The sequence below is a fragment of the Rhinopithecus roxellana genome, chromosome 7, assembly GCF_007565055.1.
Source record: "Rhinopithecus roxellana isolate Shanxi Qingling chromosome 7, ASM756505v1, whole genome shotgun sequence".
Classification (NCBI taxonomy): domain Eukaryota; kingdom Metazoa; phylum Chordata; class Mammalia; order Primates; family Cercopithecidae; genus Rhinopithecus; species Rhinopithecus roxellana.
Window position 1 is genome coordinate 121,442,136 of NC_044555.1, and position 9,596 is coordinate 121,451,731.

Sequence of the window (9,596 nt, forward strand, 5' to 3'; positions counted from 1 at the left end):
ACATGATATATTGGAATTGCTTTAAAGTACTCTAGGAAAAAAATAGAGGGATGATGGACACATAAAACAAAATTGACAAAACATGTTGATCATTGTTGAGACTGGGTGATGCATAGATGGGAATGCTCTACACTATTCTCTTTACCTATGTGAATGTTACTGGGAAGGGGTCCCGATCCACATACCAAGAGAAGGTAATTGGATCTTGTGCAAGAAAGAATTTGAGGCAAGTCCATAGGGTAAAGTGAAAGCAAGTTTGTTATGGAAGTAAAGGAATAAAAAATGGCTACTTCCTAGGCAGAGCAGCAGCATGGACCACTCAGCTGCTTATACTTGTTGCCACTTTTTGATTATATGCCAAACAAAGGGTGGATTATTCATGAGTTTTCTGGGATACAGGTTGGGCAATTCCTGGAAGTGAGGGTTCCACCCCTTTTTAGGCCACATATGATAATTTCCTGATGTTGACATGGAATTTCTTAACTGTCATGGCACTGGTGGGAGTGTGTTTTAGCATGCTAATGCATTATAATTAGTGTATAATGAGCAGTGAGGATGACCAGAGATCACTTTTGTCACCATCTTGGTTTGGCTGGGTTTTGGATGACTTCTTTACCATGGTCTGTTTAATCAGCAAGGTCTTTCTGACATAAATCTTATGCCAACCTCTTATCTCATCCAGACTTAGAAAACCTAACCTCGTTGGGATGAAGCCCAGTAGGTCTCAGCCTCATTTTACCCAGCGCCTATTCAAGATGAAGTTGCTCTTGTTCAAACGCTTCTGTCATGAATGCTTGAAAATTTTCATAATTTAAAGTTTGAAGCAAAAATATAGTTAATTTAAAATATGTGGTATAAGCAGCTGTAACCGTTCTTTTAACCGGTTTTCTATTCTGCAAGAAGAAACAGAAAAGGCAGAGAGACAGCATTGTGTAAGGAAAGATGTATTGTGTTTCATACCAGAGCAGAAGTTGGATTTTACATGGGTCAGCCACTAGCTTTATGGCCTCTTACGAATCTCTGAGATTATTTTGTCATTTGTTAAATGGTGATGGGTATTTGTACATCATAGGGCTGCTCTAAGGATTAAATAGAAGATTTGCATAAGTGGGACTAGCATATAAGTGTTGTGTAAATGCTCCTTTACTTTACCTGAAAGTGAAGTTGTCTGATTTAGTCAAAAATTTAAAATAATTAAAAATCCATGGAAAAGAAAAAAAAAAAAACAAAAAAAAAAAACTTGGTTTAATTTGAATTTCAGGTAAATGATTTAATTTTTAGTATAAGTTTGTCCCCTATAATATTTGGGGCAGAAGGAGGGCAAATTTATCTGGAAATCAAATATAACTGGCTGTTTTGTATTTTATCTGGCAACCTTACTTCAAAGGGTTACTTTGGTAAGTAAAATAAGTCTAGCAAAGCCTTGCAATAACAAGCATCATACAGTTCCAAATTAGGGTTAATACTTAATTGAAGATTTGGCATTGAAAGAACAGGAAGAGACTAATGAGGGAGATTTCATCAGGGATTACAAAACCCAGAAATATACTCAATTCCAGATCTCTAAAGGATAAATACTGCTTGCAGTTATCTCTGAATAAAGGGCAGGATCAAAAGGAAGGAATATTTGGAAACCTGGGCCCCCAAAGAGGTGACAAAACAAGAGCTTTCTGACGTGAATGGAAAGGAAACTTGTATTTAAATTAAATGCAGTCTCTGTCTCTGTCTGTCTCTCTGATTGTGAATCTCTCTCTGTCTTATCTCTCTCTCTCTCTCTCCATATATATATATATATAAACACATACATATTTCTGTTCTTTCTAGTGTTTATTTGCACATTGTTTCTTTAATATTTTACTTGATTTTCTACAATCATTCTGCTGGAAATATATCAATTAATGTTCTTCATATTCTGTTGGAATTTTAACAGTAATTTTTTAAAAATTTAAATAAAATTTTTTTTGTTATACTTTATGTTCTAGGATACATGTGCACAACATGCAGGTTTGTTACATATGTATACATGTGCCATGTTGGTGTGCTGCACCCATTAACTCATCAATTACATTAGGTGTATCTCCTAATGCTATCCCTCCCCTCTCCCCCACCCCACAACAGGCCCCACTGTGTGACGTTCTCATTCCTGTGTCCAAGTGTTCTCATTGTTCAATTCCCACCTATGAGTGAGAACATGCAGTGTTTGGCTTTCTGTTCTTGTGATAGTTTGCTGAGAATGATGGTTTCCAGCTGCATCCATGTCCCTACAAAGGACATGAACTCATCCTTTTTTATGGCTGCATAGTATTCCATGGTGTATATGTGCCACATTTTCTTAATCCAGTCTGTCATTGATGGACATTTGGGTTGGTTCCAAGTCTTTGCTATTGTGAATAGTGCCTCAATAAACATACATGTGCATGTGTCTTTATAGCAGCATGATTTATAATCCTTTGAGTATATACCCAGTAATGGGATGGCTGGGTCAAATGGTATTTCTAGTTCTAGATCCTTGAGGAATCGCCACACTGTCTTCCACAATGATTCAACTAGTTTACAGTCCCACCAACAGTGCAAAAGTGTTCGTATTGCTCCATATCCTCTCCAGCACCTGTTGTTTCCTGACTTTTTAATGATCTCCATTCTAACTGGTGTGAGATGGTATCTCATTGTGGTTTTGATTTGCATTTCTCTGATGGCTAGTGATGATGAGCATTTTTTCCTGTGTCTGTTGGCTGCATAAATGTCTTCTTTTGAGAAGTATCTGTTCATATCCTTTGCCCACTTTTTGATGGGGTTGTTTTTTTCTTGTAAATTTGTTTGAGTTCATTGTAGGTTCTGGATATCAGCCCTTTATCAGATGAGTAGATTGCAAAACTTTTCTTTTGCTGTGCAGAAGCTCTTTAGTTTAATTAGATCTCATTTGTCAATTTTGGCTTTTGTTGCCATTGCTTTTGGTGTTTTAGACATGAAGTCCTTGCCCATGCTTATGTCCTGAATGGTATTGCCTAGGTTTTCTTCTAGGGTTTTTATGGTATTAGGTCTAACATTTAAGTCTCTAATCCATCTTGAATTAACTTTTGTATAGGGTGTAAGGAAGGGATCCAATTTCAGCTTTCTGCTTATGGCTAGCCAGTTTTTCCAGCACCATTTATTAAATAGGGAATCCTTTCCCCATTTCTTGCTTTTGTCAGGTTTGTCACAGATCAGATGGTTGTAGATGTGTGGTATTATTTCTGAGGGCTCTGTTCTGTTCCATTAGTCTATATCTCTGTTTTGGTACCAGTACCATGCTGTTTTGGTTACTGTAGCCTCGTACTATAGTTAGAAAACTCCATCGTCTCAGCCCAAAATCTCCTTAAGCTGATAAGCAACTTCAGCAAAGTCTCAGGATACAAAATCAGTGTGTGAAAATCGCAAGCCTTCTTAAATACCAATAACAGACAAACAGCTAAATGATGAGTGAACTCCCATTCACAATTGCTTCAAAGAGAATAAAATACCTAGGAATCCAACTTACAAGGGATGTGAAGGACCTCTTCAAGGAGAACTACAAAACACTGCTCAATGAAATAAAAGAGGACACAAACAAATGGAAGAACATTCCATGCTCATGGATAGGAAGAATCAATATCGTGAAAATGGCCATACTGCCCAAGGTAATTTATAGATTCAATGCCAGCCCCATTAAGCTACCAACGACTTTCTTCACAGAATTGGAAAAAACTACTTTAAAGTTCATATGGAACCAAAATAGAGCCCGCATTGCCAAGACAGTGCTAAGCCAAAAGAACAAAACTGGAGGCATCATGCTACCTGACTTCAAACAGTAATTTATTTCAAAAAAATCACAGCCTAAGAACTGTAAAATGGTTGTAACTGAAATTCTTAGTAGGCATATGCAGTGTCCAAAAATGACTTGTATTCAAGGTCTTGCATAGGAAATAAAGGAATATCAGTCTCAAGTGAAACTAATACACTATTTCCTCACTGTTTGTGTAGTATAGCAGTTTCTCACGGAATCATACTTAAACAATTCAACTCTACCTATAACAAATCAAAGCCATACATACATAAATTTTTAAAAAGCAAATGAACCTGCAGCTTTCCTAAAGCAAGAAATTCACTTGAAGTTCCATACTCATTCATAAGCTTCTTTATAAATAAAATGCACACAAATATAAACTGATATACAAATTTCAAATCCCCATTCACTCACTGAGTCTCTGTTCTCAAGCTCTGTTGTTTGAAGTTTTAGTTTGCCTGTATACAGATGTAAATTTGCTATTGTTCTGAATGTGTTATACAATATTTAGATGTTTCTTCCTAGATGCTTTATGTTTCATATGTATGCTTTGTTCCTCTAAATGTACACTCTGTGAAGGAACATATATTTTCTTCCTTTTATAGCACTTCAGAAGCATTTAGTAGCATATTGTACAAAACATTCACAAGAAAGACCACAAACTGACTTAGAAATATTAAACCATGTAATATTTTTTTCTCTTAAGCTGTCAGATAATGTCTAGCACAAAGAGGAAGACTCTTTAAATCTGACCAGGCATGGAGAGAGGCAAAGGACGTGTGTAAGGTGCAAATTTAAGCAGACCCTGATTCTGAGAGCAAGCACTTTCTTCAATTTTGTTTGCAAGTTGCCTCACTTGCCTCACCCTAGTCTAGGCTTTGTCTTTAAAAGTGGTGAGACGTCTCCAACAGCACTTGTGTGTTTAAAATGACACTGTTTTGTGGGAAGGAAATAGATGTCCTTTTAACACTTTAAGCAGAATGCATCAAATAACTTTTCTTGAATAAGCTATAGTATTCTCCAGCAGATGTAACAGTCATTGCTTAATAACTGCTAACCTTTGCCATCTGCTTTTAGCTTCTTGATGTATGACACTTTCCTGATCACCACGTTGTTGTACAACTCATGCTTTAAGCCATGTTATCCTTTATGTATTCTTGCTGCTATTCTGGGAACAAGAGTAAGCTGGAAGAGAGTCTTTGCATTCTTGAGACATTAGATTTTGGATATATTTTGAGCATTTTATCTTTTCTCAGATTTTCTCTTCATAGTAATTATCTTTCCCTCCCTCCCTCCCTCCCTCCCTCCCTCCCTCCCTTCCTTCCTTTCTTTTTTGATGGAGTCTTGCCCTGTCGCCAGGGCTGTAGTGCAGTGATGCAATCTCAGCTCACTGCAACCTCCACTTCCCGGGTTGAAGTAATTCTCCTGCCTCAGCCTCCCGAGTAGCTGAGATTATAGGTGTGTGCCACTGCACCTGGCTATTTTTCGTTGTTGTTGTTTGTATTTTTACTACAGACGGGGTCTCACCATGTTGGCCAGGCTGGTCTCAAACTCCTGGCCTCAATTGATCCCTCCGCCTTGGACTCCCAAATTGCTGGGATTATAGGCTTGAGCCACTGCGCCCAGCCACTCATTATGTTACATATCCACAACTGAAACATTTAATAATATTTATTCACAAGTGCTAAAGTGAAGATAATAATGCAATAATAATTAGCATGATGTTATTAAACCCTCAATATTAATTCACAAAATATTAATGCACAAAATTCATTTTCCTAAGCACAGATGGAAAGGAGGTTATAACATGCTTCTTTCTTAATGCTCTCTTTATGCGATGGAGAATTGCTCAGGAAAATAACAAATCTAATTTTTGCAAAGTGGGACTGAAACTGTGATCCTACTATTATTATCATGATAAAAAATAGAAGCTGTCATGATGGCATTATGTCTTATTTTTATATAACAAAATAATATTAGAATTATATTATTTATATGTGATGATTTTTAAAAATAGTTCAAGGCAGCCAAAGAAGTGTTTACGCTTCTTTTGTAGGAATAGCATAGAGGTAAACCAACATGTTCATCATATTATATAATATGTGAGGGCATATACTATCAATATGACTGTTTCCTATTGGTTTTTACCTTGATCTCTGGGCTGAAGTAGTTTTTCCAGGTTTCTTCACTGTATACGTACACTTTCCCCTCCTTCCTACACTTTAGTCTTCAGAAGGAAGTTACTATGCTCAACTCACACACGAGAAATGAGAAGTTTTGCTACCCACCTCAGGGTAGAGTAGCTGTGTAAATTATATGGAATTCGTATGCAAGGAAGATTTGTCTTTAGTCCTATCTGATTTGTATATATAACCTTTTATTTATATCATTATAAACTCGATATTTAATTTACACTTTGGATTATAATTCAATACTATTTTAATTAATTTGTACAAACTGTTCCATCTTTGACATTGGGAACTGTTTTTGTTGAGTATTGTGTCCCTTTAGCATGACCATATTACAATATGTTTTCCTTTTTATTTTTTCTCTTTCTGGCACTTCATTTTTTTCTGGCAGATGCCACAGTCTCATCTTGTGTTTTCCTGTCTGTCTCGACTCACCAACAGAATATCTCCAAGGAACCCTGGTTGCTTCACTGGAGAATGATACTAGAAAAGAAGAACTGGACACTACATTTGCTCATTGCTGTGGGGTTTTGTTTCTTCTTCCCCATCTTGGCTGACAAAGGAAGGATAGATGTGTGCATAATAACCCTTGCAGATATCTAAATATTTCTAAATGTAACAATCAATATTTCCATTAAGCTAAAAATAAGTTCACAGTGTTGCCCATCTAACTCATTATTCTAGTCTCCTCCCCTTGCTTAACCGTAAACTCCCCCTCCAACAGTGACAAAGCTGACTCTCATCATATGTCGTCTATTTACTGAATTGTCCAATTCTGATATACATGTGTAAACATATTAGAATTGTTAACCCATATGACCATGGTAAAGAACTTTATCAACTAAAGCATAATGCTTCTCTGCAGTTCCTTTTGTCTTTAGTCTTACAAACTCCATTCACTGCCAAAGTTACTTAGGTCTGCTGCTTATTCCCCCACCTTCTTCAGTGAGATTGTTTCATACATTTTTAATACAGTTAGATGGTCTTGTTACATTCTGCAGTCCATCCTGTGATTCCCCTGACCTCATAAATGATGGCTTCAAATTTGCGTTATTTAAGATGAATTTCTTGTGCTATAACATTCACTGGATTTTGAAAAAAAAGAATAGTGTCATGTATCCACAATTACAGTATCATGTCTAATAGATTTTGGATGCTAAACAATTCCCTATGCTTTATTCCACTCTCTTCATCGTCTTGCAATCCTCTGGTAACTACTTATTTGTTTACTGTCTCCATAGTTTTACCTTTTACACAAAATCATTTATTTATAGCCTTCTCAGACTAGTTTCTTTAATTTACAAATATGCTTTTAGGGTTCATCCATGTCTTTTCATGGCATAATAGCTAATTTCTCTTTTTTTGCTGTATAATATTTCAATATATGTGTATACCACAGTTTGTCCACTCACCTATTGCATGACATTTTGGCTGCTTCTAGTTTGGATGGTTATGAATAAAGCTACTATAAACACGCACTTGCAAATTTTTGTGTAGACATTGGTTTTCAAGTCATTTGTGTAAATAACTAGGTAAGTAATTGCTGGATCATATGCTAAGACTATGTTCAGCTTTATAAGAAACTTCAAATTGTCTTCCAGAGTGACTATACCATTTTGTATTCCCACCAGTTATGAATGAGTTTCTATTGTTTCACATCCTTGCCAGCTTTTGGTGTTTTTGTTGTTGTTTAGGTGTTTAGCCATTTTAATAGAAGTGTGGTGGTATTATATTTTTGTTAGATTTTGAAGTTATCTAATGAGAAGTTACACTCAGCATCTTTTCCTATATTTACTTGCCATCTGTATATCTTCTTTCGGGAGGGGTCTGTTGAGATCTTGTGTCTATTTACTAGTTGGACTGTTTGTTTTCTTACTTTTGAGTTGTAAGGATTTTTGTGTCGAGTTAAAACTATGCCATTCTGGAATATCGATATTATTTAAGTTAAAGGCACTTGAAAAACAGCAGGTGTAAAATAGATTACTTTCTCCTTTGTGTTGTTTCCTAAAAGTAGAAGATGAAATTCTTATGTGAAAGACATCCTCTCCATACCAAAAGAAATAATATCATTATCTTTGAGGACAAGGAATTTAGACCAAAATAATTTTACACAGACTTCTTTAAAATAACTCTTATCTTTTAACCATACTTACATAATTTAGTTTCTTCTTCACAACTTACTATTTGTTTTTCCAAATCAGGATATAAGTAACTGACTCTAACTGCTTCTTTAGGTCAGTTTGGAAGATCTATAGATGTCCTTATGAGGCCTCCTCTGCCACCTACAGTTTGTGTTAAATAAACTTGTATGTTTTTCTTCTGTTACTCTATGTTATGTCAACTTAATTCTCAGACTGAGCCTGGGCCCTAAGAGGATGGCGGTGGAGTTTTACTGCCCCTACAGTTTCTGCCATTGAAGATGGGATTCTTTTTTTTTTTTTTTTTTTTTTTTTTTTTTTTTTTTTTTCTGCCGCCCAGGCTGGAGTGCAGTGGCCAGCTCTCAGCTCACTGCAAGCTCCGCCTCCCGGGTTCACGCCATTCTCCTGTCTCAGCCTCCCCAGTAGCTGGGACTACAGGCGCCCGCCTCGTCGCCCGGCTAGTTTTTTGTATTTTTTAGTAGAGACGGGGTTTCACCATATTAGCCAGGATGGTCTCGATCTCCTGACCTCGTGATCCGCCCGTCTCGGCCTCCCAAAGTGCTGGGATTACAGGCTTGAGCCACCGCGCCCGGCCGAAGATGGGATTCTTTAAGGCTGTGATGCCCTACTCCCTCTAAACCCCGCAAATGGGATCCTACAAGACCCAACAAAAGCCAGCAGAAAGTAGAAATTCTTATGAAAGTCCACTCTCCTGCATGTCTGTATGCAGTGTCTCATTGAGAAAAAAAGGCAAACATTTTTTCTTGACATTTGCTTCCAAATTTAGATTGGCAGGAGTAAAACATTTATCAGATTTAGTTATGTGAATTGTGACTCTTATGAATTTGGTTACTGATCCACAGTGTCCCATAAATATTTTTGTCTGTCTTATCTCTGTTTTTTTGTGTGGTTTGGCATAAGAAAATTATAATAAGATTCTTTTTTCATTTTATTTTACGTCTTAGAAGCTGTGCTTTGTGACCAGTGAGGAGATTGTTTCTGGTCTCCATTGGCAAGGGACTTCAAGTTGTAAGATTTGCATCAACTGACTAACTGGCTGGATAGAAATCCAAAACACAAAATTTCTCTTGGTCTGATTGTTACAACTCTCAAGGAAGTTTATCTTAATTGCCCCAATCTTCATTGCCTTGTTAGCAATGAGGATTTTTGCTTTCTTAGGCTATCTTTGGAAGAATCTATAAATCTTCAGGGAGATTGAGTCTTTTGGACCCTCTTTAGGCACACCTCGTACATCCATGGTTAAGCCACAAAAGACTTATTAGTTTTAAGCCATAAAAAAGACTTATTCGTTTTGTGTCACAACAGAAGTAGGTAAACCTTTGAAAATTTGGACTTTTGTATCTAAAAGTCTTTTTTAAAGAATTTTCATCCTCAGCAACTGTCTTATTGCTCCTATGAGAAGATTTGACTTAAAAAAAAAAGAAAAGACGCACTTATAAAAATTAA